General features: G+C 42.2%; 1 long non-coding RNA gene across 1 annotated transcript; it reads right to left on the bottom strand.

Annotated features, from left to right (window-relative positions):
- Positions 1-5,431: 5,431 nt before the first annotated feature.
- Positions 5,432-11,855, bottom strand: LOC120324332. The gene is made up of 3 exons (XR_005565573.1): positions 11,838-11,855; positions 10,975-11,737; positions 5,432-5,639 (listed from the first exon to the last, which is right to left on the bottom strand). It is a non-coding gene; the product is annotated as an uncharacterized LOC120324332 (long non-coding RNA).
- Between the last annotated feature and the right edge of the window lie 14,424 nt (positions 11,856-26,279).

The raw sequence follows: 26,279 nt of genomic DNA, 5'->3' as shown, positions 1-26,279 counted from the left end.
CATCTTTCCCAGACACCCACCCAGAGGGGGAGCAGGCTGGCAGCAGAAGAGCAGAAGAGCTGTGCTTGTGCAGTAAGTGAGAATCAAGCCACCTTCCTGTGCTCACTCAGGGCAGTTCTCATCACCTTAAGTCAGTGCCAAAGGCAGAGCCACCTCTCTTCATGCCCAGCCCTATGAGCACTGTATGCTCTAGCTTATTGCAAACCACTTTTGGCACATAATCAAGCCCTTAATAGGTTCCCCATACATATAGACTTAGTGATGAGTGGCCAGTCCACTCTAGAGTCACATCTGCATTTCCTCTGAATTAATCTTCTTATGCAGAAGAGCCATAAGCCAAAACCCGAATTTTCGGGGCATATGAGCTCCTAACATCCCCCTCTTTCAAATCAGGACCCTTTAAGTATATAAAGTTGAACTTTAAATTTTTCAGCAAATTATATGGTTCTGAAAATCATAGCCCAGCATCCCTTGCCCTGCCATTTTGGCTGTTTTCACTTCAACCTGCAAGGTAAATTATCTTGTAACATGGAACAAAAAAAGGACAAGTCCATAGCAACGAAAAGGCCAAAAAGAATGGAAGAAATTAAAGGCACAAACTCCATCCAGGGAATTTATGAAAATCTGAAGCAAAATTCAAGGGATGAAGAGCAGGTGAATCTCCATTTCTTTAAGTCACCAAGTCAAGATGGGATGCTTTCATCCAAATGACACTTTTGTCTCTCCACTGCACTGCCATTCAGCACTCCTTCAGAGTTTCGGGATAACACTGCATCATGCAGTGTAGACATGCCCTGAAAGGCCCCTTTGACCTTGGCTTTTGAATCTACACAACTAAAAGCAAGAGCAGTTCCAAAGAATAACATGAATGGGGGACTAACTAGTGAAGGGAGCTGGAAGGAGGGGGTGAACAATGACCACAGATTTTAAAAGCTTCATCTGTGAGAACTGATTGAATGACAGCTAAGGAGGTGGAGAATTGTGATATTTTCAAAAGCTATGTGCCTCATGAAGGAAATAATTTGGAGTGATATGTAGCCCACTGTTTGGTGTAGCCTGCACGTTGCTTCATGGTGAAGGAGGGTATGCTTTGTATAAAGTAATTATTAAGACGACTCCTTTAATTCAAAGCCATGTCTTTGATTTAAAAGGTCCACATAATTTAAAAGTAATAAGATGTATTAGTGGTTGTTACAACATAGGGTGGGTGGAGTGAGAGACATAAACCGGTGCTTTTTAAGCCTGTTCAGTTCTGCTGCAAGGTTACCCCAGCAGCTCAAGGTCCTTACAAGTTGAAAGAAAAAGCATCTTCAGCCCAGCTACTAATTTAGGTTCAATAGCAACAGCTCAGATGCAGTTTTGGTTTGAAAAACCACTTAGTTTCAACCTGCTCCTGGGACTGTAATCAGGTTGATTCCCTGGCCAGAAAAAGCCAAATGGGACCAAGAAGAAGAGTATAGTTTGCCTATAAGAGCTGTCCCAATGGTAAGCATGCTAAACTGAAGAGGCGTCTCTGAGAGAAGTACTGTGAAAGTCCCGTTACTAGGGATATTTAAAGCTTCAGTAAAAACAGCTCTGAAGTGAGCGACTTGCTTTCATTGGGAGATAGACTGGGTTTTCTCTCTATTCATATCTTCCACATATAGTGGTAGCCTTCCCTTTTGTTAGCCAGCTTTCATGCTGAAAAGGAAAAAAGCCAATTTTATAAAGATTTTTTGGTATCCTCATTTGAATAGACATTCCTGAAAATCCCACTGTTGGACAACTTGCATTTTCAGTCTCCTCAGTAGCTTTGTGACTCTGGTATCATTTGGCCTCACTTTCAGTTAATGACACAAAACAGTGCAGTGCAACACTACAAATAAACTTCTTTTATAAATGATTTAGGCATAGTCATGAATCTTCTGGGAGGAGTATCCATTTTTCAGTATAAGGATCACTTATGACAATTTACCTTGGATTTCAGTTAATCCTGAATTATTAATAATAGAAAAGAAGAGCCTAGTTTATTTTGACCTAAGACTGTCCGTATGCCACAGACTGAAATAAGAGGTTTTAAACGCATGATTTTCAAGAGCCACAATGCCACTTACTCTTGCAGCAAAGGCTTCAGGAAGTTCCAGTCCAGGAATGCTCTAATTCATTCTGTGTCTTTAATGATTGCTCGGTTGCTCATCCTGCACAATACTGAGCACACGTGACATTAGCACCTGTTGCCATCATGCTAGTCAAAGAGATATGCACAGGTGCTCTGTATTTATTCCCTGTAATTTCCATTTTTCTTTCTATGCCTGCTCAGCTGTGCTCACAGCACTGAAGACACCTGACTTTACAATAGCAAACATAATAAGAAATGGCCTCAATAATTTCCCTTAGCAAAAGTGTGTTTTCTGTAAATTGTGTGGCATATACAAACTGGAATATCTACACGGGAGCAAGGATAGGCAGAATTTTAGCATGCACAAAGAATGGTCTGTAGAACCCCCAGGTCAATGTTCATTATTGTTGAGCTTCAGAATCATCAAAAATGCAAACATAACAGTTAAATCCCAGCACAGCTTAGTGCTGAAGACTGTAACTCTTCAGTAAAATGAAATCTGATCTGCTTGTCTGTCAAAAAAAATAATGTCATCACAGAGAGGAGTCAACCTACCAGCTATTATCCTCAGTGTAGTTATAGTCTTCCATGGGAAAATGTGATACTTTACAAGCCAACCCAAATATTAGAGAGGATGCCCCAGGAAGCCCCTTTTTTATTCTCCAGGGACCATTCAATATGTGCTGTTGGGTATACACAGCAGTCCCTTCCGCTGTAGCACAGGCTTAGCAAAGGAAGTTTTGAATGAGAATCAGGGTCAACCAGGAGCTCAGTGTGGGCCAGTTCACCCTGCTTCTCAGCATGGCTCCGTTCTATATTGCAAGTCCTGCAGTGCCATGACAAGCTGCTGTCAGCATCTAGGCTTACACCTTACAGTGACACGTGGGGATGTCTATGCTGTTCCATGCTGCGGGATGTGATGGGACTGGGATGGAGAAAAACATTACCCACTAACTACACACATGACTGGAGAAGGAGAGTCCGTCTTCAGTGCTGTTTTACTCCCCTCCTAGCTTCTTCAGTGATATATTGCCATTCCCGACACTGCAGTGCTGAATATGGGAGCTGCCCATTGATACCAGTATGATGACATGACAGTATTACTGTGTGAGTCACAATTTTCTGAGCTTTCTTTGGACCACCTGGCCCTGCTTTGCACCTGCCCACAATGCTCCTCATTCATTCCAGGGTGAGGCTGATGATGCGGCTGCTTCAGCACTGGGAAGGTGGGTGGGCAGGGATAGGTTCATCCTCTTCCTGTCCTGTCCCCTCAGCTGATCAGACTCTTTCTTCTCTCCAGTAAAGCAACTGAGTTGAGCTGAACCAGACTGCATATGGGAAGGTACATGGAGTGCCCTGGCCCCAGAAAGGAAATGGATGAGAGCAAAAAAAGCTAAAGACCTTCCTATGCTCTTACTTGGCACTTCATTGTCAGCTGTGGGGTGAAGTTACCAGGGGTGAAGAGCATCCAAGAGGCCAAATCTGTCCTAGCCTTTAGCCTTTCAGGAAAGGACATTAAAAATTTCTAACCATAGCCATGCTTCACTCACAGGCACATGGTGACCAAGCCATGCACTAATCAGGATCACAGCAGCAAACTCCACAAACCACACAGACAATTAAAGGATGTAGGAAGTACTTGTATAGGAGAAGTGATAAGTGATGGAGTAAGATGACAGGACCTTTTCACTTACCCAGAGCTGTACTTGGGGAGTTAGAACAGCAAAGACCTACCTGAATTATATGGGCAGGAACTGTAAACATCCACTTGCCTTTAAAGTTCAAATAACCCACTTTCCTTGCCATGGCTTCATTTAGATTTGCCACAAGATACCCCCTGAGAGGAAAGAGAAAAGTCCATATCCTGCAGTCTTGTCAGGCAGACGTAACATATGCAGAGGTTGTTCTCTTGCAGTGAGATCTTTAACACACAATTCATTGCATCTGATTCAAGTAGAAGAGCTCCCCACTCCAAAGTGCAGAGCACAGGGCTTTGACAGATAATGGGTCTGTACTTCAGTCTCACCATGGCCAAAATTTTTTTCATTTCCTTTAATTAGAAATCTGCTAGAAGTGGGAGATAGACCTATAGTGATTTTGATCCAATGCAGGATCAAACCTATATGAATTGCAGTTTGGGACTACAACACTCCTAAATGCTAAAAATTGCTCCATTTGGCCCATAAAACAATCAGTTGTGGAGAATGGAAATTCATAGTTAAGATTTGGATAGATTGTCATCCAGCAGCATCAGAGCTGTGTTTTGTGTATGTGCATTACAAGGGTTCTACGTTGTCAGAGCCACTCCATGCCCAAACTTCTCAATAGTGCCCTATTATCATATTATTATTTCTTTTCCAAGACTCCACTGTTAGCCAAAGGAATTCACCCCAGAGGGCAGGAAACACAGATGGAATTTTATGAAGAGTCCAGGGCTGCAGGCAGGAATCCAAATCTTCTGTCCCGTGCATGGAAACTGCATTACAGCAGAAGGCCCTATTTTAGCTCAGCTCTACAGGATACAGAGCTGTATTTCCGGACTGTGGTTTTCTGGAGGTTTAGAAGTTACTCCAAGCATAATGGTAAATTTTCTGTGTAAATCTGGGCGATTAGCTCCTTCCCAAGCAATTCTGGTGGCCAGGAGAAAGAGAAACTTTCTGGAGAGGGGCAGCCTAATCTCTCCAGGCTGTTACACAGTTCTCCTTACTACCTGACAGATGCTTTATACAACAGAGTGCCATATACCATGCACAACTGGCATTCTGACATGCTAAGAAAGCCAGTCTTGTTTCCTGCCTGCTGCCCCCCTTTCTTTGCCCTACAACCTGCATGAACAATTCACTCAGCTTGTCCCATCCTCCTGGTGTAGTTGCCTACAGCTCCCAGTCTCCTCTGCCCGATAGATGAGGTACAACCTGACACAAGTAGAGGCCAGAGAGAGAGCTTCTTAGCCTGAGGAAAGCAGTGGGAAGCAGCAAGGGAGGTGATAACCTACAGTCAAGAACACAGGGAGCTTTATGCCTACTCTGGTAATGCCACAGCAGACGTTGCTCCATGGAGGTGGAAAGGTCTCCTTCAGCTCGAGGGAGAAAGGAGTTAAAAGGCATTCATTTACTTCCTACATCAGAGAAGACAAGTGTGCTGATCTTGATGGTCTTCTCATGTGTGTTCATCTCAGCCAGGTCAAGTTAAAATTTATTTTAATATCTTATGCTATAAAATGGGAAGGGTAATTCTTCCTTGTTACTCTAATTTATTCATCGAGAGAGGAGGAAAAAGAAGTTCATTCTCTGTTTGTTATGAAAGCTAAGCTCAAATATGAACAGTGTTCCGTAGTAAATGATGGAGAGTTTGACAATCTTATCTGTATCATATCATCACATATTGAAAGGTTCTATTGTTAAGAATAGATACAAGAGAATACAATTTCATTTGCTTCAGGAACTGTAATTCTGAGCTTCCTCATTTTATAATTCTTTTCAAGTCAGGGATCTGTGTTTTCTCAGCATAGTCTTTTGCATGTTACTTCCTTGGGTACTTCCTAAAATGAAAATAAGTCTTTGTAAAGACAGAAAAGCAAATTTGTCCAGCTTTCTCAAAGTTAGTCACAGTTACAAAATAAGACTGGCATTGCTTGGGCTGCATCAGAAGCAGAGTGGCCAGCAGATTGAGGGAAGTGATTTTGCCCCCCTTGTCCACTGTCAGGAGCTCCCACCTGGAGTACTGTGTCAGCTCTGGGATCCTCAAGACAGGAAGTACACTGACCTGTTGGTACAAGTCCAGAGGAGGGCCACCAAGATGACTGGAGGGCTGGAGCACCTCTTCTATGAGGAAAGGCTAAGAGAAGGGGGGGTGTTCAGCCTGGAGAAGAGAAGGCTTCAGACTGATCTAACTGTGGCCTTCCAGTACCTGAAGGGAGCCTACAAGAAAATTGGAGACTATCTACAAGGGCATGGTAGTGACAGGACAAGGGGGAATGGCTTCAAACTGAAAGAGGATAGGTTTGGATGGGATACTAGGAAGAAATTCTTCACTGTGAGGGTGGTGAGGCACTGGAACAGGTTGCCCAAAGAAGTGATGGATGCCCCACTCCTGGAAGCACTCAAGGCCGGGTTGGATGGGGCTTTGAGCAACCTGGCCTAATGGAAGGAGTCCCTGCCCATGGCAGGGGGGTTGGAATAAGATGATCTTTAAGGTCCCTTCCAACCCAAACCATTCTATGATTCTATGATTCTGTTCAAGAACAGTCCTGAGTTCTGCCTAAAACTTTATATGTCATTAATTTCCTCCTCAAGGCTAAAACCTAAAAAGAAAAATAAATACAAGAAAATAAAACATTGAGTCCTCAGGCGACACCAAGCACAAAGAGGTAACAACCTGACACTGTCAGATAATCTCCATGGCACAGGCCAGGCCCTCCCCTGCTTAGCTATTAGTCATTAACAGGGCACACAGAGCAGCATGGTCATTGTCATTCTTGCATTATGCTCAGTAGTTACCAAGCCATGGCTTGGGGCACTGTGACACCCTCAAGGTCTTTCAGCATTTCCTGCAACTACTGGGAATTAATAGGCTAAAACTGAGCCCAACAGGCAGAGGAAAGTTGCTGAAACACAGAGCTCATTTAGTATTGTTGCTTGGAAGCCAGAGAAGGTTATTAATTCTTAGATCTTTGGTGAATACTGCCTCCTTTGTATGTTTAGTCATCCAAGAAGTCAAAATGGTCTCTCAAGGGATGCTGAGCTACCATGTCTGACTTAATTTTGATCACACTGTGCCCACGGAAAATGGGACTTTGGTGCATCTCCCTTTATACCACCTCATCAAACTTCTGCAGGCCCTTATTAGATCTTCTTCACACACAGTCCAACCTCACTGGCTCGAAATTTGTCACATTATTTCCCAGGATATCTACAAGTTCCTTCTGTGTAAGTACACTGGTGTCACATTCCAGGAAAATTAAAGGATGGGTCTGTAGTTTGAAAAATTAAGTCATGTTCAACATTAGAGTAAAGCCCTATTTCTCTTCACAGAAAAAATTTAGGAAATATTTGTTTTACTTTCATTGTCTTAAAACTGATCTTCAGTCCTATCTTACTATTACTTCCTTCAACATTCTATTTATTGCACAATACTTTCTGTCTTTCCTGTAGCAGTGAGGTAATCTACATATCAAAGCTGTTTGTGCTGGACATGTCATTTCACCTAATACTGAGAATTTCACAACAGTTCCTACAAAGACATTATTAAAAAGCATAAGAGATGGTAAATCTTTCTGCCCTCTCCTTCAATGTTATTAAGTGGACAGAAATTCTACTTGGTAGTCACACTCTTTTTTGACCCACAGAAGCCAAATTGGCCTAGCTTAATAACTTTACTAAAGATTTAAAATTCTTTCATTATATCGAGTGCAGTCATGTGTTTCTGTAAAATCTATCCAAGCATTCTAATTTGTTTTGTTGTGGGTTTTTTGTTTGCTTTCATTTTGGTTTTCTGTTTTGTTTGTTTTGATTCACTGGTAAGTGATTGGATCTGCTGTGAATTCTATCTTTCTAAGATCCTTACTCCTTCTTCCTAGGAGTTAAATACATAGAAGAATCAAAGCCAGGAGTCCTCAGATTGTCTAAAAGATGCCTTGATAAACATTAGTTTGCAGGTGGTTTTCAAATTTAGATGCAGAACCACTTGCTTTCAGCTTTTCAAATTTCTTTATAACATCCTAATGAACCTGATTCACTTATACTATCCTTGACTTTGAGCACATTTTCTTCCCTCCTCAGTCACCCCAGTCAAGGACCTAATAGATTCTGCTGCTTTCTTCTGATCTTGGTGTTCAATTACTCTTAAGTAAAGCTTGAAGTAAGTCAGCATTAGCTCCTGAAACAAATGGACACTTTCATGTACTTCGGGAAACAATTCTTTAACAGAAAGATGTATAAAGCTGACCAACAAACAACTCTTTCTCAGTGTATGTACACTTATGCTCTGGCAGCAGCATTATCTATTTTTTTTAAGACTTAGCCCAGAGTTCATATTATTTAAAAGCTATATGCATTTTCTTCAGTGTTTAGAAAGCAATCACTCATTTCTTTTTAAATTTCAAATAGTTTCATATCTGCTTTTCACTGCAGTGATATATTTACTGCTTCTAACATCCTTTGGGACCTTGATAAATTTACTTCAGTTTCTCAATTAACACATTCCTAAAGAAGAAAAAAAAACCCTCACCCATCTTTATTTAAGTCTCTTTGAAATACATCATAGTTCATCCTTTTTATTAGTCACTGACAAACATATCTGTACTTAAGGTAATTAATATTACTGTGTGTGATGAAGATGCTTTTTGAAATATTTAAATCTGATCCTTCTGAAGTCATGAGGCAAAACTCCTGTTCCATGCTCCTGTGGTAAGCAGTATCCCCAAATCTACCCTATGCTCTTAAAATTTCCTCTTTACTATACTATATACCATAAACTCTCCCTGACATAGCCATTGTCCTTGAACCTACATGGTCCCCTCATCATTTGACTCCTGTAGCCCCTAACAGCTTTTTGCCTAGCCATAAGGGAAGAAACAGAACTTGTCATGGCTCTCTCAGAATTAAGTTTTTTAAGATCATTTGTCAGGTATTTTCTTCTTCAGAAGGTATTGGAGCTACAGACTGTTACAGGCTGGAATGTTACCTTTGCTGGGTTTTTTATTGCTTCTCCCTGTCCCTAGTTTAGGGTTTTGAATAAAGAGAGTGGACTAGACGGACCGTTGGTCTACCCAAGGATGGTCATTCTCAAGCTGCCAAACAGACCAAGTAATAGTTGAGTTTCCCTGATCCTTCATCACTAATTTGAATCTTTCTCTGCCCTCTACCCAGAGATGATGTGGAGACTGAACTATCTTTGTGACTACTCCTCGTTGTCAAACATGGGTGGGATGAGATAGTGAGTTGAAGTCTCCTCGTGGACAGGGACAGCAATAGACTGACATTCTGAGCCCGCAGAATCACCAGTGTATTGGATAGTTTTCTTTGTTAATGTAGTGCACTTTTAACATAACTTGCTCCAGGGAGATGTTTCCAAATCAATGAATACAGTATTTCAGACCATTCAGAAGCTGCTCCTACAGCAGCTGGGTGGAAACATATTCCTTCTGCAATTTCTGGACTTCCCAACTGTTGTTGGGCAGCAATATTTAACCAAATGCTGTAGTGTAGGGCTTGTTTAGCCAATGATGTGTGTGATGCCTGTGGTGCCAAAGAACTGCTTTGAGCTACAGCAGTGTTAGAACTAACAACACTCTTCCAGGCTTTCCTACTCAGCAGGAAGCAGTCGCACAGCCATGCAAGTAAATTACAGGCTTATCATTCCTCATTCAAGCATCGGCACAGTCATTCAGCAGGACCCCCATGTCCCTACAGCAAGGACACAGAAATATAGTGGCTTAAACTGTACTATATATTTGTGCTTCACCTTATTTATTGCCCCTGCTCAGTAACTTAGCTTCATGGTTATTCAACAGGTGCCCTTTGAATAAGGAGCATGTGGCACAGAGATGACTGGCAGACAAGGCAGTAGAAAAGAGCAGTTTAGGAAGCAGTTGTTCTTATTATAAAGGGCAGCTAACTGATTCATCAGTGCCCTCCCCAGCAAACCATGCCATATAAATGTTATTTTGAAATTAGCCATGTGAAATAAGAAGGATTAGTTGGCAAGCTTGAAGTGTGAATACGTAAAGTCCTCTCTCCCTAAAGGAAGATAGGTTTTTTTTCCTCCAACTGCATGATGCATGGCTTCAGCTCAATTTATGATGTGTGCCCCAAGGCCGTTTTTTCAGCCAATTCTAGTTTAACAGAATTAGTAGGATTTTCACTCTCCAGCATTGGACTGGTAGTCTGGCTCTGACTCTCACCCAACGCTGGAGGAAGAAGGTAAAAGAAATAAGGTTGTAATCCAGCATAATAAGATAATGAAATAGAAGGAGATAGGAACCAGGGTTGCCTCCTTTTGTAGGTCTTGCAAGGAAAAACAGCAAATCTGCCAGGCTACAGATTGCTGTGTTAGCATGCAGTGAGGTTGAAAGAGCATATGGCAGGAGTGGCTGCCTGGCTGCAGTGCACCTATTGCCAGCCCGCTCATTCAGGGCTGTAGAGACAAGATAAAGAGTTTTTTTACTGCCCTGACAGCTGACAGGAACTTGTCATATTGCAGAAGCTGCTGAACCTCAGTCAGGGGAAGAAGGGGAAGGAAAGAAAAATCAAAAGCAATCACATACTTGGTGCATGCTTGTCTGATCTCCTGCAGGCAAGAGACAGGGTGAGGTCTCTCGTGTTCTGTGCACACAGCACCTAAGACTAAGGGGTGCTAACAAGTGCAACAAGGAGACAGCAGAAGGAGGTGCCGGAAGAATCTGTACTGAACTTTATTTCATGCTATACCCTCTTTTCAAATGACATGAGGAAATCTATTGCTGCTCAGTGTTAGCAAAACTGCTCTGGGATTTCCCTGTAACTACTCAAAATGGAGAAGAATCTGAGTCGGCAGGATCTTCCTTGCAGTGCTCCTTTTAAGTGTAGAGTTCATTCCCACAGCTCCAGAGTTGGGAGAGGGGGAGGAAGAAAATGTTTTTTTCTTTAGGGAAAAATTTTATTCTTCCTGCAAAATCAGTAATAGTTATTGGGCTGGAAACATAAACACAGCAATGTTTTAATTAAAATTTTCTGCAGAGAGCAGATACTTTCCCTTAGTCCATTTAGGGAAAAAAATTTAAAAAAAAGAATGAAAAAGTCCCATAGAACAGTTTTGCCTAAGTTTTTGAGCTCAGCTTCCTCTCTATTTAGTTTTAGTCACATGGTTTACACACAGTCCCTCTTCCAACTTCTTACCTTTACTGCTGATTCCAGGTAATTCATCACATAATAGGTTTTAGACTGTGGGCACTGCTGTGTGGCTGTGTCACTTCCATTCCCAGCAAACATGTAGCCAAACGTGCAGCTGTTTTCCCCACCAAAGTTAGTGGAAGCATCTCTCATATGGTGTTCTGCATCTTATCAGATCACACCTATGGGCTGCTAGTTCCTTGAGGCAGGAGAGCTCCTTTAGACAACATTAGATACAATGCTGGCGCTAGACAGATGTGTCAGCTCCTTTCATCTGTTAACACAAGTGCAAATAAAAAGAAAAATCTGACCTGGATTTCAGTAGTAGCCGGGACTAAACTCTAGATTCAGATCCAACAAGCAAGGCATTTTAGTCAGGTTTATGTGCGTGCCTTGGAACATAATGTCCTTAAAAACAGAATCTGGATTCACTTCTCATTGACATACTGTGTCAGTGACACATCTTCTTAATGTTCCTCTGGTGCTTGATTGTTCCTCATGTTTCCTCTGGCTTCACACAATAAAACATCTTTTGAACAAGCACCTTGCCATCTTGGAATCTGAATAAACTCAGTCTGTGCTTGAATCACTTAAGAAATGTAGGAAAGAAGGCATAAGAAATCTGCCAGCATGGCTGGAAGAGAAGCTTATCTTGCCTTGGCTGGGTTCACTTTTGTATTCCTCTCCAGCTTCTTTCCATCAACTGCTGTACCACTGTGTCCCCAAGGATGCTGACCCCAGAACAATACACAGCAAAGATGATTACAGTCTAAAAAGGAAAAGAAAACCCTGTCATCATGGATGTTATGGGTTTCAGCTTTTCACATTTAATCCTTTAATTGGTCTTTCTGGCAAGAAGAATTTGATACTTGGCTTTATTGCTGCATGGATGAGCCCTACTGCAAATCCCATTGGGATGAAGTTACAGTCATTTGGCAGTAAGAAATTCCATAGCAACCTCTCAAAAGCCTACCCAGAGGGTTTCTTGTTGACATCACAGTTTCTGTGTGATGTCATAGTGACTCCTAGAAAACAAACAGAAAAAAAAGCAGCAGGACCTCCGTATATTTGATGAAACTGAGGATAGTCCTTACTCTGCTATTGTATGTATCAAGAGATATGTCAAAGGAGAGTTTGGGTCCTGGCTTGAAGCCAGAACATTGGTGAATGCAAAATAAGATTAAGAAGGTTGAATACACTGTATGCACAGTAATAAAATATTGTAAAGATATTGTGTGCTGGACAAGAGGGAGTCTCAGATGTCTTCCAAACTTACATACTATTGTTTTATGAACAGTTTTATAGGTGACCTGTGTGTTGTTGGGCAGACCCAGAGGAGGGCTAAGCAATTTGAGCAACAGACTCTTAGGAGGAGACACTTTTGTCTTATGAGAATATACAAGTATGTTGCCTTGGAACCTCCTAGCTAAACATTTCAATAAAATTTAATCTTGCATGCCCCAGGCCAAGAGTGATAGGAGCTTCTTTGCGTTCCAAATGAGCAACCCTTGAGGTCTGGAAGAGAGAAACAACTTCATTTAGAACAAAATGAAATATGGGAGTTCTGATTCATAGTACTATTCGTTAATGACTGGTAAATCTTTCTTCACTAAGATAAGGAAAGAATCAAGTCATTCCAATGGGTGCAATCCAAGATAGAAGTATAATTTCTTCTGAGTTAAGAAGTTCCTGAATACAAAACTAAAGATTTGGCCCTAAAAGCCCTTCTCAGGTCAGTCAGTTTGTGCTGATGTAACTAATGAGACATCTGGACCCATTGTCATGAAAAGAGAGCAGATTAACACCTATGAAGCTAAAAATAAAAGCATCACCTCTGAGGTTGGACCTATTGTGCTTATTGCAGGGGGGTGGGGTAGGATTGGTAGAGCTGTGCGTCCATCGTGGATGTCACCATGGCACACCCACGCCAACATCTCCACGGAGACACAGCACATTTCTAGCTCCTGCATCACCAACTTGTTGCCAAGGAAACAAGAGGATGCAAAATAAAATAAAAAAATTAAAAAAAAAAAAAGAAAAAATCTCAATGACATTCAATTTTGAGACAGTTAAGAAATCCCTGAAAGGGATTCTAAAGTGCTTCAGAAGGAAATGGAAATTGGGCTTCTAATTACAGATTCTCAACCAACTCCTTTTTATTCCCCGGTTATTCTGTCTGCTCACGTCACTGTCTTCCTGCCATTCTCTGTCTACAGAGGTACAAATGCCAGACATCAGTGAAAAAAGAATCAGAAAGAGCTTTCCTGGAGTGAAGGAGAGGAGGGAGGGAGAGTGGGGGAGAAGGTTACTCAGTACAAGCAACAGTGGAGATTCCATAACTCAGAGAAAGGTGGTGGACAGAAGTTGCAGAAAGGGAAATGTGTGGAAGAAAGGCAGAGTGGGAGAGAAGGGTTCTGTGAGAAGGCAATATGTGCAATTGGCAGGTGTGGGAGTACACATGTATATCCACACCAAAATGCATGTGTATTTTTATATATGCAGCTGAGAAGGTACGTGTGCATACAAATGGATATCTAAATCCACCCTGAGTAATTAAAAACCAGAGCTGTGTACGCTCCAAAAAATGAGTAAATTGACTTAGAAATCAAGCAATTAAACAAGAAAGAGTATGTCTTCTAATGTTGTTTCTTTTAATCCATTATAGCACTACAAGCTTTCTCCAGAACCAGAAAAGCTACAATTCTGCATCTCTTTTTAAATGACAGCCAACATTTTCATGCAACCACTTGACTCTAGGAGCTGTGGCTTTGCAGAAAAGGAGCAAATGTAAGAAGAATCACAAGAAGGTGCTGAGAGGTGGCAAGCCTAGCAGTGCACATAAACACAAGAGCGCTCCAGAGAACCAGCAAATGCACCTGCTACAAAGTGTATGAGAGTACAAGGTGGAGTATGTCTTGGGTGTTACTGTGCAGAGAGACATGGCCACCAAGACAAGATGTACAGGTGTTGTCCAAGCATAGCAGAGACACATTGCATGACCACTGAAACAAGCATGGTCCCAAATTAGACACCCTGGGGAATGAGCACAGAGAAGATTAACTGTTTGAGTAGATGCTTGCATATCATCTTACTTGGGCATGAGAGATAGGGAAAGTTTCATCATCTGACAGCACAAAGCGGCCCAGTTGTTCAATGGCTATCCTGAATGGCTACCGGTATGGCTTGCTTTTGGGCTAGTGCTGAAACAGATGAAAGAGCTCTATCTTCACTTTCTTCTCTTCACTATTCACAGAGTCTCACCCTTCTTCATGCCTCAAGCCTGTCATGAAGCTTGCAGCCAGAAGTGAGATTGCTGTAGACCAAGAAAGGAAACTTACTAGAAGTTAACTATTACTGAATTGCAACCAGGGTCTTACAGAATGACACAGAGAAATCCCAGTTAACGCCAAAGAAGTTTATCAAGGCTGAATACCTACGGAATTCAGCCTATGGATTTATGGCTATAGATAGTAAAAGGCTGTAAGGTTTGGACTTCACCCCAGGTAGACAAGAACCATTGCTGACCAAACATGAATATCCCTTTGTGCCCTCTACCAACTTCTTCCTGCCCCTTGCACGCGCCTTTGCAGGCCTCAGTAGCCTCTACCCACTTTGAGGCAGATTTTCTTCCCCTTGCTAGAAGCAGGTGTGAAGGAGGATGCCAAGTGCTTCTCTACAAACCCGTGCGGTGACAGTCCTGGCAGTGCAACAGCTTTTCCTAAAGTTGCCATGACATGGAAGTGATGGGCATATGAATCACAGTTGTAGAGAACACCAGCCTACGTACAGATGCTGCATTCAGATTAACAGAAGCAAGTCCTGACCATCCAGTTCTCCCCTGCTTACTGTATGAAGTAGCTTGGAGTATCCAGTCACCTCAGGGATTATAAGCAGGAGAGGAGAGGGAGACCACTTCTTACATGTATGCAGCAATATAGAACCGCAGGAACACAAGCAACCTAAATGATGAAGCCAAGGTCAGATTTTAAGCAGTTATCTGTGGTCCACTTCAACTTTGTTCCTGAGTAAGGTGACAATAGTTAAAATGACTAAGCTGCAGGCCATAGTAAGTGGCCTCTGATTTGTGCTCCAGTGCCACACTACCTGGCAGACTCAGCCCTCATCCACGGAAGCAGAACACAGTGTGGGCACATCTCAAGGGGCCATCGCCCCCCAGCAGAGCTGTAAAGACAGTTGGTGTTGGTGCTGAGAAGTAACTTTGGGTAAGATGTAGGGTGGCAGAGATGCAAGGGCAGTTCAAGCCAAGGAGAAGACACTAGAAGTTTATTTTCTCTCTTCAGCACGTAAAAAGAAATATCTGAATGCTCTATCATATGTCTCAGTCATACTTTTTCTCTAGCATATCCAAAATGTTACCTTTTCTCAACGTAGATAAATACACCATGCACATGACTACTTTATGTATTAAAAAAAAAGGAGTGCTTTTAGAAGGCAGTTTAGATTCACAAATTACTCATGAAAAAGGATATAATGCATTCTTTTTAAAAATGCATGTATATATCACAACTTACAGCTTCTGAATCACCACAGTACATGTTAATGTTTCCTGGAAGGAAAGATGTTTTTCGGTAACTTACTGGTTTGAACAAATTTATCATGAAATACCCATCAAGTGTGAATATAATTTGCTTTGGGCAAAATACAGTTCTGATAATTTTTGATTTTTTTTGTTTGCTCCAAGTGCTGTTCATCAATGAACTGAACACTTATTCCATCTAACTCTTTTTTTCAGGAGGAATTTTATAATTCACATTTCCCTATGTATAGCTTTCCCTCTTCAACAAATATTTGAATAAGAATTTTTAAATGTGCTTTGAGTTAGAAAGTATAAAATACTCTAGGAAATTCCAAAATTTTGGGAAAATGTTTCTGAAACACTGACAGTGGCTTATTTTGTAAACAAAATTGAAACAGAATTTACAAATTATCTAAAATACATACAGACATACATAAAACATACATGTTGTGTTATTTTCATAGCTTTGTGAAATAGACATACACTGTGGCTTTCTCTCTCTGAGGACACACAGAATTGCTTTCTTATATTTAATATACACAGTATAGGCTTTCCTGTTCATATGCATACATACACATGCATATATACTATAACACACTGCATGCCTACAATGCATATACACCGTCATCTTGTCCTCTAAACACACACAAACAAATCTCCCCTTTAACATAAGGACAGCTACACACACACCTGCACAATGAAATCTTTCTAACACAGAGGCCATGAAAACACAATTTTATCTCTCTCTAATACACAGTCATTCCTTTTTTCTAACACAATGTAATCTCTCACTTTCTTTCATACACACAGACACATAAACAGACACATCCAGTGTAATCTTATCTCTCTGAGATTCAACTATAGTAACTATATTATTTTCAAAATTGCATAAACATTTTCTGCCTGACATTTTCATTTGTAGACTCCATCATTCACAACTACACAAGTGATTGCAGAGATGGGAGGATGTAGAGGGAAGTCCTTGATCACGCAAATGCCTGTCTCTTAGGTAAAGAGGCCTTTTCTGGCAAGACTTTGTTTTACAAGGGAGAAGACATTATAAGAATGTTTTCACTTTGGATGCAGCATTAGTTACACAGTGCTTCTTGTTATGATATTACACCACCAACAAATAGTAAGACACTTAAACAGTTTGATAAAAAAATGTCTGCTAGATTACAAAAAAGATTACTTCTGTATTGCTATCATTGTCAAACACTTCACTGATACGTTCCACAATACGTGCTGCAAGCAAATTACAATATGCAGTTACACTGATATTTCCTGTGACATATAATATGCAGTAGGCCCTGAAATTTCTAAAGAAAAAAAAAAAAAGATGTATAGAGGAGGTTCCACCTCCACTTAAGCTATTATTTCTACAACAAAAGTCTATGCTTAAATCACTTGTATTAGCAGGATTGTTCTAATGGGAATATTAAATGAATGTCTGCCTCTGCGAGCTTCTTTGCACAATGGAGAGTGCTAACAGTAAGAATTAGAGGATGCAACACAGAGCACTTCTCTTGCATGCCATTGATTCAGAACCAGAGTAACTGGCTGATAATTTTGGGGGGACCTCTTCAAAAGAGAATTTCATATCCTTGCTTGATTCCTCCAAACTGCCTCATAACAGAAACAAATATTAAAATGAAAATGCAGTGAAGGATCCAGAGCTGATCAGTGATATCAAAGAGTAGCTAAAGGGGAACATTTTTGCTGGGCCATGCTGAGCTACAAGGATTTTTACTGCCTCCTTAGAGCAAGTTTTGAAGAAAAACTGAAGAGGAAAAGGTTGTGTGTTGTTGGTTTTTTTTAAAATACCAGTAAGCTGGCTTCAGAGGTATTGTCTTAGCTCTAAATAAGCACTCTTGACTAAACACATCTAGGCTCACTAATAGAGAGTAACTTGTTATAATCCCTGGAAAAATACTACTTCTACGTTATAAGGGGAATTTTGCCTAAAAATTTGGGCCAAAGCATCAATATGGCTTAAGAGCACCTCCTGAGACACACGGGAAAGTAAATACCTTTGTGGAGCGCAAACACAAAAAAAACTTGATCCACTGAGGGACTGGAAAAGCAAAAGCAGCTGTCCTACTACCAGAAGGAAGTAAAAGAAAGCTTTTCCTTTTATGGTCTATGACACTGCTCTGATTAAGGACACCTTGTTTTGAGAACACTGTCTGCTTGCCTGTATCAGCCAAGGGCCACACAGCTCCCAACAGAAAGACTGCTGAGCCAGGACTAGCCAGGGATCACAGTGTAGAGGTACATGGGCAAAGATTAGAATAGACACTAGATCCCATTTTAGGAGTATATCTGAAGGTTTGCGGGTGGAAGTGTGGCTATGACACTATAGATAGTGCAGGTGCATTGTCAGCAGCACTGAAGAGGTTGCAGGAAACTCCCATGCCCAGCAGTATTTTGGCCCTTGTTATGTTATAATCCCATTGGAATTCTGAAGCAGTGATTTCCTTGACCATGCCAGCGCAGCTTTCTGCTCCCACAAAAACAGCTAAAGCAAAGTGCGTGGCAAAATAGACTACTTCTAGCCACTTTTGACAATATAGAAATTGACTCTAATCTACTGCAGGAAGCACATAGCACATATCACCAGAGACCTTGCAAAATCCATGCAGTGAGTGTTAATGCCAGCCTCTTTCTCTCCACAGAATTGATAGAGTGGAAGAAGATACACTGCAAACTTCTCCGATGCACCACATACCCTCATGTGCAGCTTCCCCTTTTGCCCCTTGGAACAGACACCAAGTGTCCACAATTTCATCTGTGAGGCTGTTCATAGCACTGGCACACTGTGTTGCACTAGATAAAAGAGCATTTCAAAAGCAGGACCCAATCTCACGCTACCCCTGAGGTAGGAAACCATCACCAAGCCCCTTTCTACAGTGAGAAACCCAGTGCAGTTACAAGTCTATTGCAGCACATGGGTTTCCTGACCCCTTTTCTGCTATTTCTAATAGCCACATGGTCATCTACTGCAAGGAGAATATTCCCTAGAAAACAGACTGGGAGACTAGTTCAGCTGCCCTCAGGAACCACAGACTTTTTTCCTCCTTCCTGACAACTTCTTCCTGACATTAAATACCCTGACACCAGGGATCCTGATCATTTTGAATGCTATTTAGATGCCTTTCCTGCTTGAGAAAATTCTGTAGGCCTCACACAGCCCCATGAGGGTTGCTGACCTTAAAACCTTACTTGCTGATTTTGAACAGATTTATTTCTTAGAATCACCTTCGATAGATTTCAGTAACTCTCTGGGGACCTGTAGGGAAATGTCACCTGTGGGTTAGTCAACTCGTCTGGAAAATTATCTGCTCAGCATCTACTTGTCATGGTGTCTTGGCTACTGGTTTGTCATTAGGAACAAACCTGTGTTTTGGTGTCCTGCTGAACAAATGGTTTTCCACAGGTCACTTGGCCAGTGGTGCTGTTATCACAACCATCTCCACCTCAGTGGCCTTCTGACCTTGCTGTTGTTCCTCCAAGCCTGAACAGTGGCCCTGCTGTCAAACTTTCTAGGTAAAGCTCAGCATGGACTCCTGCAGCTCTTCCATTTTTATCTCTAATGAGATTGACCCACAGAGGCCATTCCATTGAGGATTCAGGAGAAAGCCACTAATCAAGCTGACAGAGACACAAGACAAAGCTTCTTCCTCTCTCTCTCTCTCTCTCTTCCAGTTTCCTCTACTTTTCTTACTGTGTAATCAACCTAGTTATCTACCTTTCTGTCGCAATAGTAGTTAAGTAGCTCTTCAATGTTTCAGAAATAGAAAAAAACCAACATCCTTTTTTCTTCTTTTCCTTCCCAGGCTGTAGGAGGAATTGTTCAATTAGTTTTTTTAGGTGGCATGATTTGTTTGCTTGTTTATAGGCATACATGTGAGTGGGTGTTTTATAGATGTATGTGAAAAGCTCAGTGGGGGAGGGCTAGGCTGGAGAGCCAAGCTGTGTATTTATTACTGAGAGTGGAGAGCCGCATGACCTTCCACAGCTGATGAGGTATGGACCTCCACAGCACAGCACAGCCCCTGTTAGCACTCTGTCTCCTGCCTGTAGCTCAGCCTCACCAGCAAATCTGGGCAATTGCCATGGAAGGATATTTAATGGGGGAAGGAGGAAGAAAGAGCAGCAATTATTTTGATCTTGGCTACTTCAAGATTGTCTCTGTCCTAGATAAACAATATATCCCCCACTATTGCCTGAACATCTAAACAAGAGGCAAATACTGTAGAGAGGATCAGTGTCTTTTCTTAGACCAACTGCCATGGACAGGTAGGACATGACACACACAAGCTTCTCTTTGAGATTGAAGCAGTAGTGGAGTGAAAAACTGTGCAGACCTTTGTAGAAACTTTGACATTTCTACTGCTCCAAGACATGACAGAAGAAATGTCCTGGATAGTGTATTTCTCAAAAAAAATTATTTTTACCAAACTTCTCTGAAAAACGTGTGTACCATAAAGTACAAATATTCTAAAATATTTTGCTTTCATCGATGACAGATACTCCACTGGCTCCTAACAAGCAAATTTACTGAAACAGCTTTCATCCTTTTAACAGCTCTTCCTTTCTCCATGTACCATATGTTTTGTGCAGCTCCTACAAACAGAGAGAGCCGGAGGCAATACCAAGGGTCTCCTGCCATTTCTGAAGCTAAGTATTGCTCAAGGGATAAAATAGAATCAAACATGTCAGAAGCTTCACAGTGAAAGGACATGGCAGAAGGATGTATTCAAGTTGGGAGAAGATATTTCCAGCATTGGATTCACTGGAACAGTGTTACCTCTATCCAGACTGCATGGCCATTTGGGGACTTCACATAATGCAGGGACGACTGTTTGCAGATTTAAAAGTAAACGGTATGAAAAAAAAAAAGTATCTTCATTCCCTCCAAGGCAGTCTCTAAGTTTGTCCAACTGAATACCAGTCTTTCAGCGATTTCCAACAAATTTATCTGTTAAATTGGTAGTAGTGGAGTAGTAGAGTCATTTTGTATGAGTAAAGCCCTTCGTCAGACACGTGTACATGGAATTGGGACAGTGGGGAAATGTGAAAGTGAGATGCTGGGTCATGAAAGAACTCTTGGGTCCTGCACGGCTTGTTTTTCAAAATTCTGAAAAAAAACCCCTAGAGCTGCTGATGCAGCTGGATTAATGTTCTAGATGACTATAAGACAAAATGACTTCTTCTTGAAAAACAACAGCTGATGAGGAATTGTTTGGATAATCACATCCAGAGGGTAGTAGTCAGCAGCACAATGTCCAGATGGAGATCAAAGACAAGTAGTGTCTCTGAGTCTGTACTGGGACCAGTACTGTATACTGTCTTCAACAATATAGGCAGTGGGATCAAGTGCACCCTCAGCAAGTTTGCAGATAACACAGAGCTGAGTGTGCAGTTGACATATCTGAAGGATGCGATGCCATCTAGGGGGACCTGGACAAGCTCGAGAAGTGGGCCCATGTGAACCTCGAGATTTTCAACAAGGCTAAGTACAACATTCAGCACATGGGTCGGGGCAACTCCAGTATCAGTACAGACTGGGAAATGAAAGGATTGAGAGCAACACTGCTGAGAAGACTTGGAGGACATGGTGAATAAGAGGCTGGACCTGAGCTAGCAATGTGTGCTTTCAGCCCAGAGAGTCAACTACATTTCTGGGATGCTTCAAAAGCAGCATAACCTGTAGGTCAAGGGAGGTGATCCTATCCCTCTGCTCCTCTCTCACAAGATCACACCGGGAGTACTGCATCCAGCTATGGGGTCCTCAGCACAGGAAAAACATGAACCTGATGGAGTGGGTCCAGAAGATGGCCACAAAAATGATCACAGGGCTGGAACATCACTCCTATGAAGGCAGGTTGAGAGAGTTGGGGTTGTTCAGCGTGGAGAACAGAAGGCTGCAGGGATACCTTACTGAGGCCTTTCATTACCTAAACGGGGCTTATAAGAAAAATGGGGACAAACTTTTTACCCTGTTGCACTAGGACAATGGGTAATGGTTTTAAACCATAAGAGCGTAGACTAGATACAAGGAAGAAAGTTTTTACAGTGAGGGTGGTGAAATACTGGAATAGGTTGCCCAGAGAGGTGGTAGATGCCTCATTCCTACAAACATTCCAGGTCAGGTTGAACTGGGCTCTGAGTAGCCTGATCTAGTTGAAGATGTCCCTGCTCATTGCAGGAGGTTGGACTAGATGACTTTTAAAGGTCCCTTCCAACCTAAACTATTGTATGATTCTATGATTTCATAATTTACAGAGTCCTAAATTTCAGAAAGCAGAAGGGAAGAAAACAAGCACTTCATCTGTAGTACACTTGCAACGAACCATCCTGAATAGTCATTATAGCATCTCAGCATTGGGATGTCAATAGAAAGTCATTGCACCTCTGTGTGAGATTAGCTTAAAAAACATACCATAAACCCAAACCAAACACAAACAAACAAAACCTAAACTATCAAACCATATAATATGGATTCTTTTTATTTCCTCTTTGGGTTTTTAATCCTCAGATGTTCTCTGGCCCAATTTTTCAGTTTTGTCTGCAGCTGTGAAGACTACAAGCACATATTTCGAAAAATGAATTTTTTTATTATCAGGTGTTTCCATGAATCTGGTGTCTGGGGATTTTAAGAAACACCTGAAGTATCACTCAGTGCACAGTGGTAACACTGCTGTTCCCTGAACAGGTCTTTTATGGTCTTTGTGTTCATGCACCAGGACACTTCCCTTTCCATATACCATGACCTTTCCTTAAAGTTATGGACTTGTGGAACTGCTGAGCTACTGCTCTCTAATGTGTGTGCAACATTTGATCTGAAACTATGACAAAGTTTTCTCCTACAAGGTATAGCAGAAGTGATAGAAAAGCAGTGGTAGTTGCACCCAGAACTTATTTCAAATGTAGATATTTATGTCAGCACTGGAGGGAATACATCCCAAATTTCGCATGCCAGAGGGTCAAGTCCCTTCCGAGGAGATTAATGCTCTCTTGGAGAGAAGGCTCCCTCCCTCACTTTCTCTTGATTCCCTTGTTCTACTTCACCAAGAGAAAAGGTCGCATCTTTCACCAGACAGAGTCAAGCCTGCAAATCCCTTGGCAGACAGCAGCCAGATTTCTCTGCCTGCTGGTTCTTATATGACCAATTCACACAGTACAAACAAATGATGATGCAAATGCTAAAGATGGCAAAGACATTACAGTGTAAACAAAGGCTCTTATGGGATCCTGACAGCTTCAGCACTTAGATCACTGCACACTGAAAGCAGGAGTTAGATCAGAATGACTGTCCCCATGCTACTTGGACTCACAGGTAAGATGGTTCATGCATATGTGAGATCTATAGGGCACATCAACGCTTTTCTTTTGAGTACCCAGGACTTGCACAGAGACCAAAAAGCTGGGAAAAATTAAGGCTCTTAAGTCCTGACAGCATTATCAATAGTCACATGGAATTTTGAGCATCCTGAAGCAGAAACAAACAACATTACACCATGGCAGTGGGTGTCTTGAAGAGTATGTTTGTCCAAGTCCCTGCCCATTCCCCAGGACAGGCAGAAAATCAGAAGCCAGGTGATCAACAGCTTGGTAGAGCAGTGCATGCACCCCCCACTTCCCTTCTCTTCCCCAAGCAGCAAGCAAAGGAGGGTGAGTGCTAGGGAGAAGGCAGGCTGGCTCCCTGATGTGAGAGTCCTGCTCATAAAACTCAATTAAGTGGATTACAGATGAGCTCATTCCCAGCGGTGGGTCACATTCCATTAGAGGCAGGCTCAATGCCAGGCGGACTCAGTGCTGCTCGGATGGCAGCATGATCCGCCCCATCACTTACCGTCTCTGCCTCTGATCTCACCACACCTTGCAGGATTTCCTGCCCTGTGCCCCACACTGCATGGCAGGCTCATTGCTCATCCCTGATCATTCTCTCAGTGAGATAATCAGGACCAGTGTTAGGTCATGGAGAGATACAGGGATGGCCAAGCTCTCTAAAACACTGTGATCTTGGGCAGTAACGTGGGAAAGGAAAAGCATAGGGAGAAACAGGCAAGGGGAGAAAGAGGAAGGTGAGTAGAAAGGGAGGTTCTGTGGAAAATGAAGGCAGAGAAGGATGGAAACAGCCAGCCCCATAAACTGGATTAGTAGTATTTTACATGAGAGCAATCAGAGCTCTCAGCTCACTAATCCCAAAGGCTTTTTCTCAGCATAGGTATAAGGTTACAGCATCGTCTGCTACATGAATGTATATACACCACCTACAGACACTGCACTCAGCACTCAAAAATGTGTGTGTGCCTGTATGTGGGGAACAAAGAGTGTGTCTGAGGTAGATCTGTGTGTGGGAATGACCGTGTCTGGGAGAGAAAGTGGTGGGGGAGAAGAGAAGGTGAATGAATTTGTGAAGGGTGAGCGTGTGTGGGCGTGAAGGCAAGAGAAAGCTGGATGAATGAGTGTGTGGGTGTGTAATACATGGGCTAGAGTAAGTCAAATGTTATAAGCACCTGAAGGCATTTTGCCAGATTTGAGACCTATTTTGACTTGCTTTGTGCATCCCACTTTGCTTTTCCCTGTTTGCAAACATTCCTGGCAGCTCAGCTTAATTTGTACAAATAGCAACCGACTGAGAGCAAGCCAAATCTGTTGTGAAATAGGTTGAGGAAGACGCAGGATTTTGTGCAGATCCAAGCAGCAGGGGTTTTGTACCATCTGGAACCTGTGTACCAAGTCCCAGGGAAAGGCCTACAAGGGAGATCAATCTAGTTACCTCCCCACCATTTGCCATCCCACATGAGGAAAGAATACTTCAGACCAGTTGCAAAGTGAGATGTGTCTGGACAATGATCCTCATAGGGCATGGGACACACACAGCGCAGTCATCTGCTATCCTGGCACAGGAGACTTTAGTATCCACAGTCTGAGAGAGAGTTCTCTGCTTTATCTCAGAAGGACTGAGAGGAAGACAGCAGCCTTATGTTTCATTCCCTTGTGCATGACAAGTAAACTCAGTTTGGCAGTGTAATGCAGTAGGTTTCCTATTTGTTTTACCAGCACTTTAGAGGGCAATTTTGGACAATTTCACTTTCCTTCTCCACATCTCTGTTTCCTAAGACATAAAAAAACTATCAGTAATGACACAGACGAGATATTTTGATGAAAAGCACTATGTTAGACTCAGGTGATATTATTCTCCTGCATTAGCTGAGGGCATTTGACAAATTTCCTTTGCATTCGTTGGCAGCAGTATCCAAACCTTAAGCCTTGAAGAAGTTTGAACTTGAATGCAGGAGCTCCAACCTTAGGCTCTCCAATTCTGCTGCTCCCTTCAGCAGATCATGACTCGAGTTCTGTCTGTGTGTCTCAGGACCTCCAGCATAATATTTAAAGCCCATCCTGGGTGTCAAGGGATCTCACAGTCCCTTTGGCATGTCCCAAGTTGCACTTGCTACTCTACCCTTGGCAATGTTACCACCTGACCCGTATGTTGGGTGTATTAGAGTAAAGAATAGCTGGGATGCAAAAGTACCGTGACCACACAATTTCTCTTCCCATTAATGGTGCCAGAAGAATTTAGGGTCATATACAGCAACCAAACAATCAGACCCTTTGTCTTTTATTCTGATTTTCCCTTCATTTCTGACTGGCTTTTCTTTATCAGCATTACTCCTTCTGCTACCCTGACCCAGATGTTTGCTCCAGCAAGTGCTACATGCACTGTGCCAAGCTGCCTCACCTCACCTTAATGATAGTACCTGGAATGGTTGACAGTACAGTGCTATATCCTCTTGTCTGTGTGCATGAATTAGCTAGCCCTTTGCTTTCACCTTCAACAGAAACAGAGTGACCTGTCAATGCAATTAGCCCCCTCTCCCTTTAACTAGAGGGAAGACAATATATTGCCTCTCTGGGGAACTCAAGAGAGAACAAGAAAAAAAACAGAGATGCTATCAAGGTGCCAAAGCATTACATATAAAAAGCCTTTCTCACCCTAATAGTATATCAGGTGCTGCCTCAAGAGCTATTATTGAGCAACAGCCAGAAATAGTGTGGTTCTATGCAGTGTGTTTTTCTCCATCCCCCTTTCCCTCCTCTGGCACTCCTCTCTCCACGAGTGTATTTCATTCAGTGAAATGGTTTAAGGCCCTGCCTGCAAGGAGGATCTTTTGTGAAATACCACATCTCTGCCTTCTAAACCTTCCAGCTGAATGAGAATAACTGCTGTGGTTGCCACAGCACAGGCTACACAAAAATGCTGCTGTGTTTAATTATACTGAGTGGTTGAGGCCACTGCCTTACTTTGCTCTGGGACACATTCCTCTGAAAAGCAGCCAGGTAATTCTGATGCTGCTGCCATTCCCACAGTGTCGTGGCAAGGGAGGAAGGGTGACAGGGAGCAGGGCTTTCTGTCAGGTTATCTATAGGAAACATACCTGAGCTGGGTGGTCTCAAAGGATGTGGCTACACCAGAGATCCCTCAACGTAGTGGCAGAGGAGGCTGGTGGATTCTCAGGAGTGTAGGAAAAAATCAGTTTTGATGTGGAGATTGCCACTGCAGTATTCCTGTGCAAGAAGAGGAGAGAGAAAGAAAAAGGATTGGGAAGGTAAAGAAGGCAGAAAGGAACTGGAATGGAGTCTCTCAAGGTTCCAAAAATAAGGGAATAGAGGAAACAAGGATGTTTCTGAGAGGCCAGTAGCCTCAGCCATAAATGTTGTTGTACACAACTCAGCCCTTTTCTAAGTGGAGTTGACAGCC

Source organism: Pipra filicauda, unplaced genomic scaffold (genome assembly GCF_003945595.2).
Source record: "Pipra filicauda isolate LSUMZ 115617 unplaced genomic scaffold, ASM394559v2 scaffold499_size419610_pilon, whole genome shotgun sequence".
In the NCBI taxonomy this organism is placed as follows: Eukaryota; Metazoa; Chordata; class Aves; order Passeriformes; family Pipridae; genus Pipra; species Pipra filicauda.
Note: the sequence above shows the minus strand (reverse complement) of the source record. Positions and strands in the feature narration are given on the sequence as shown.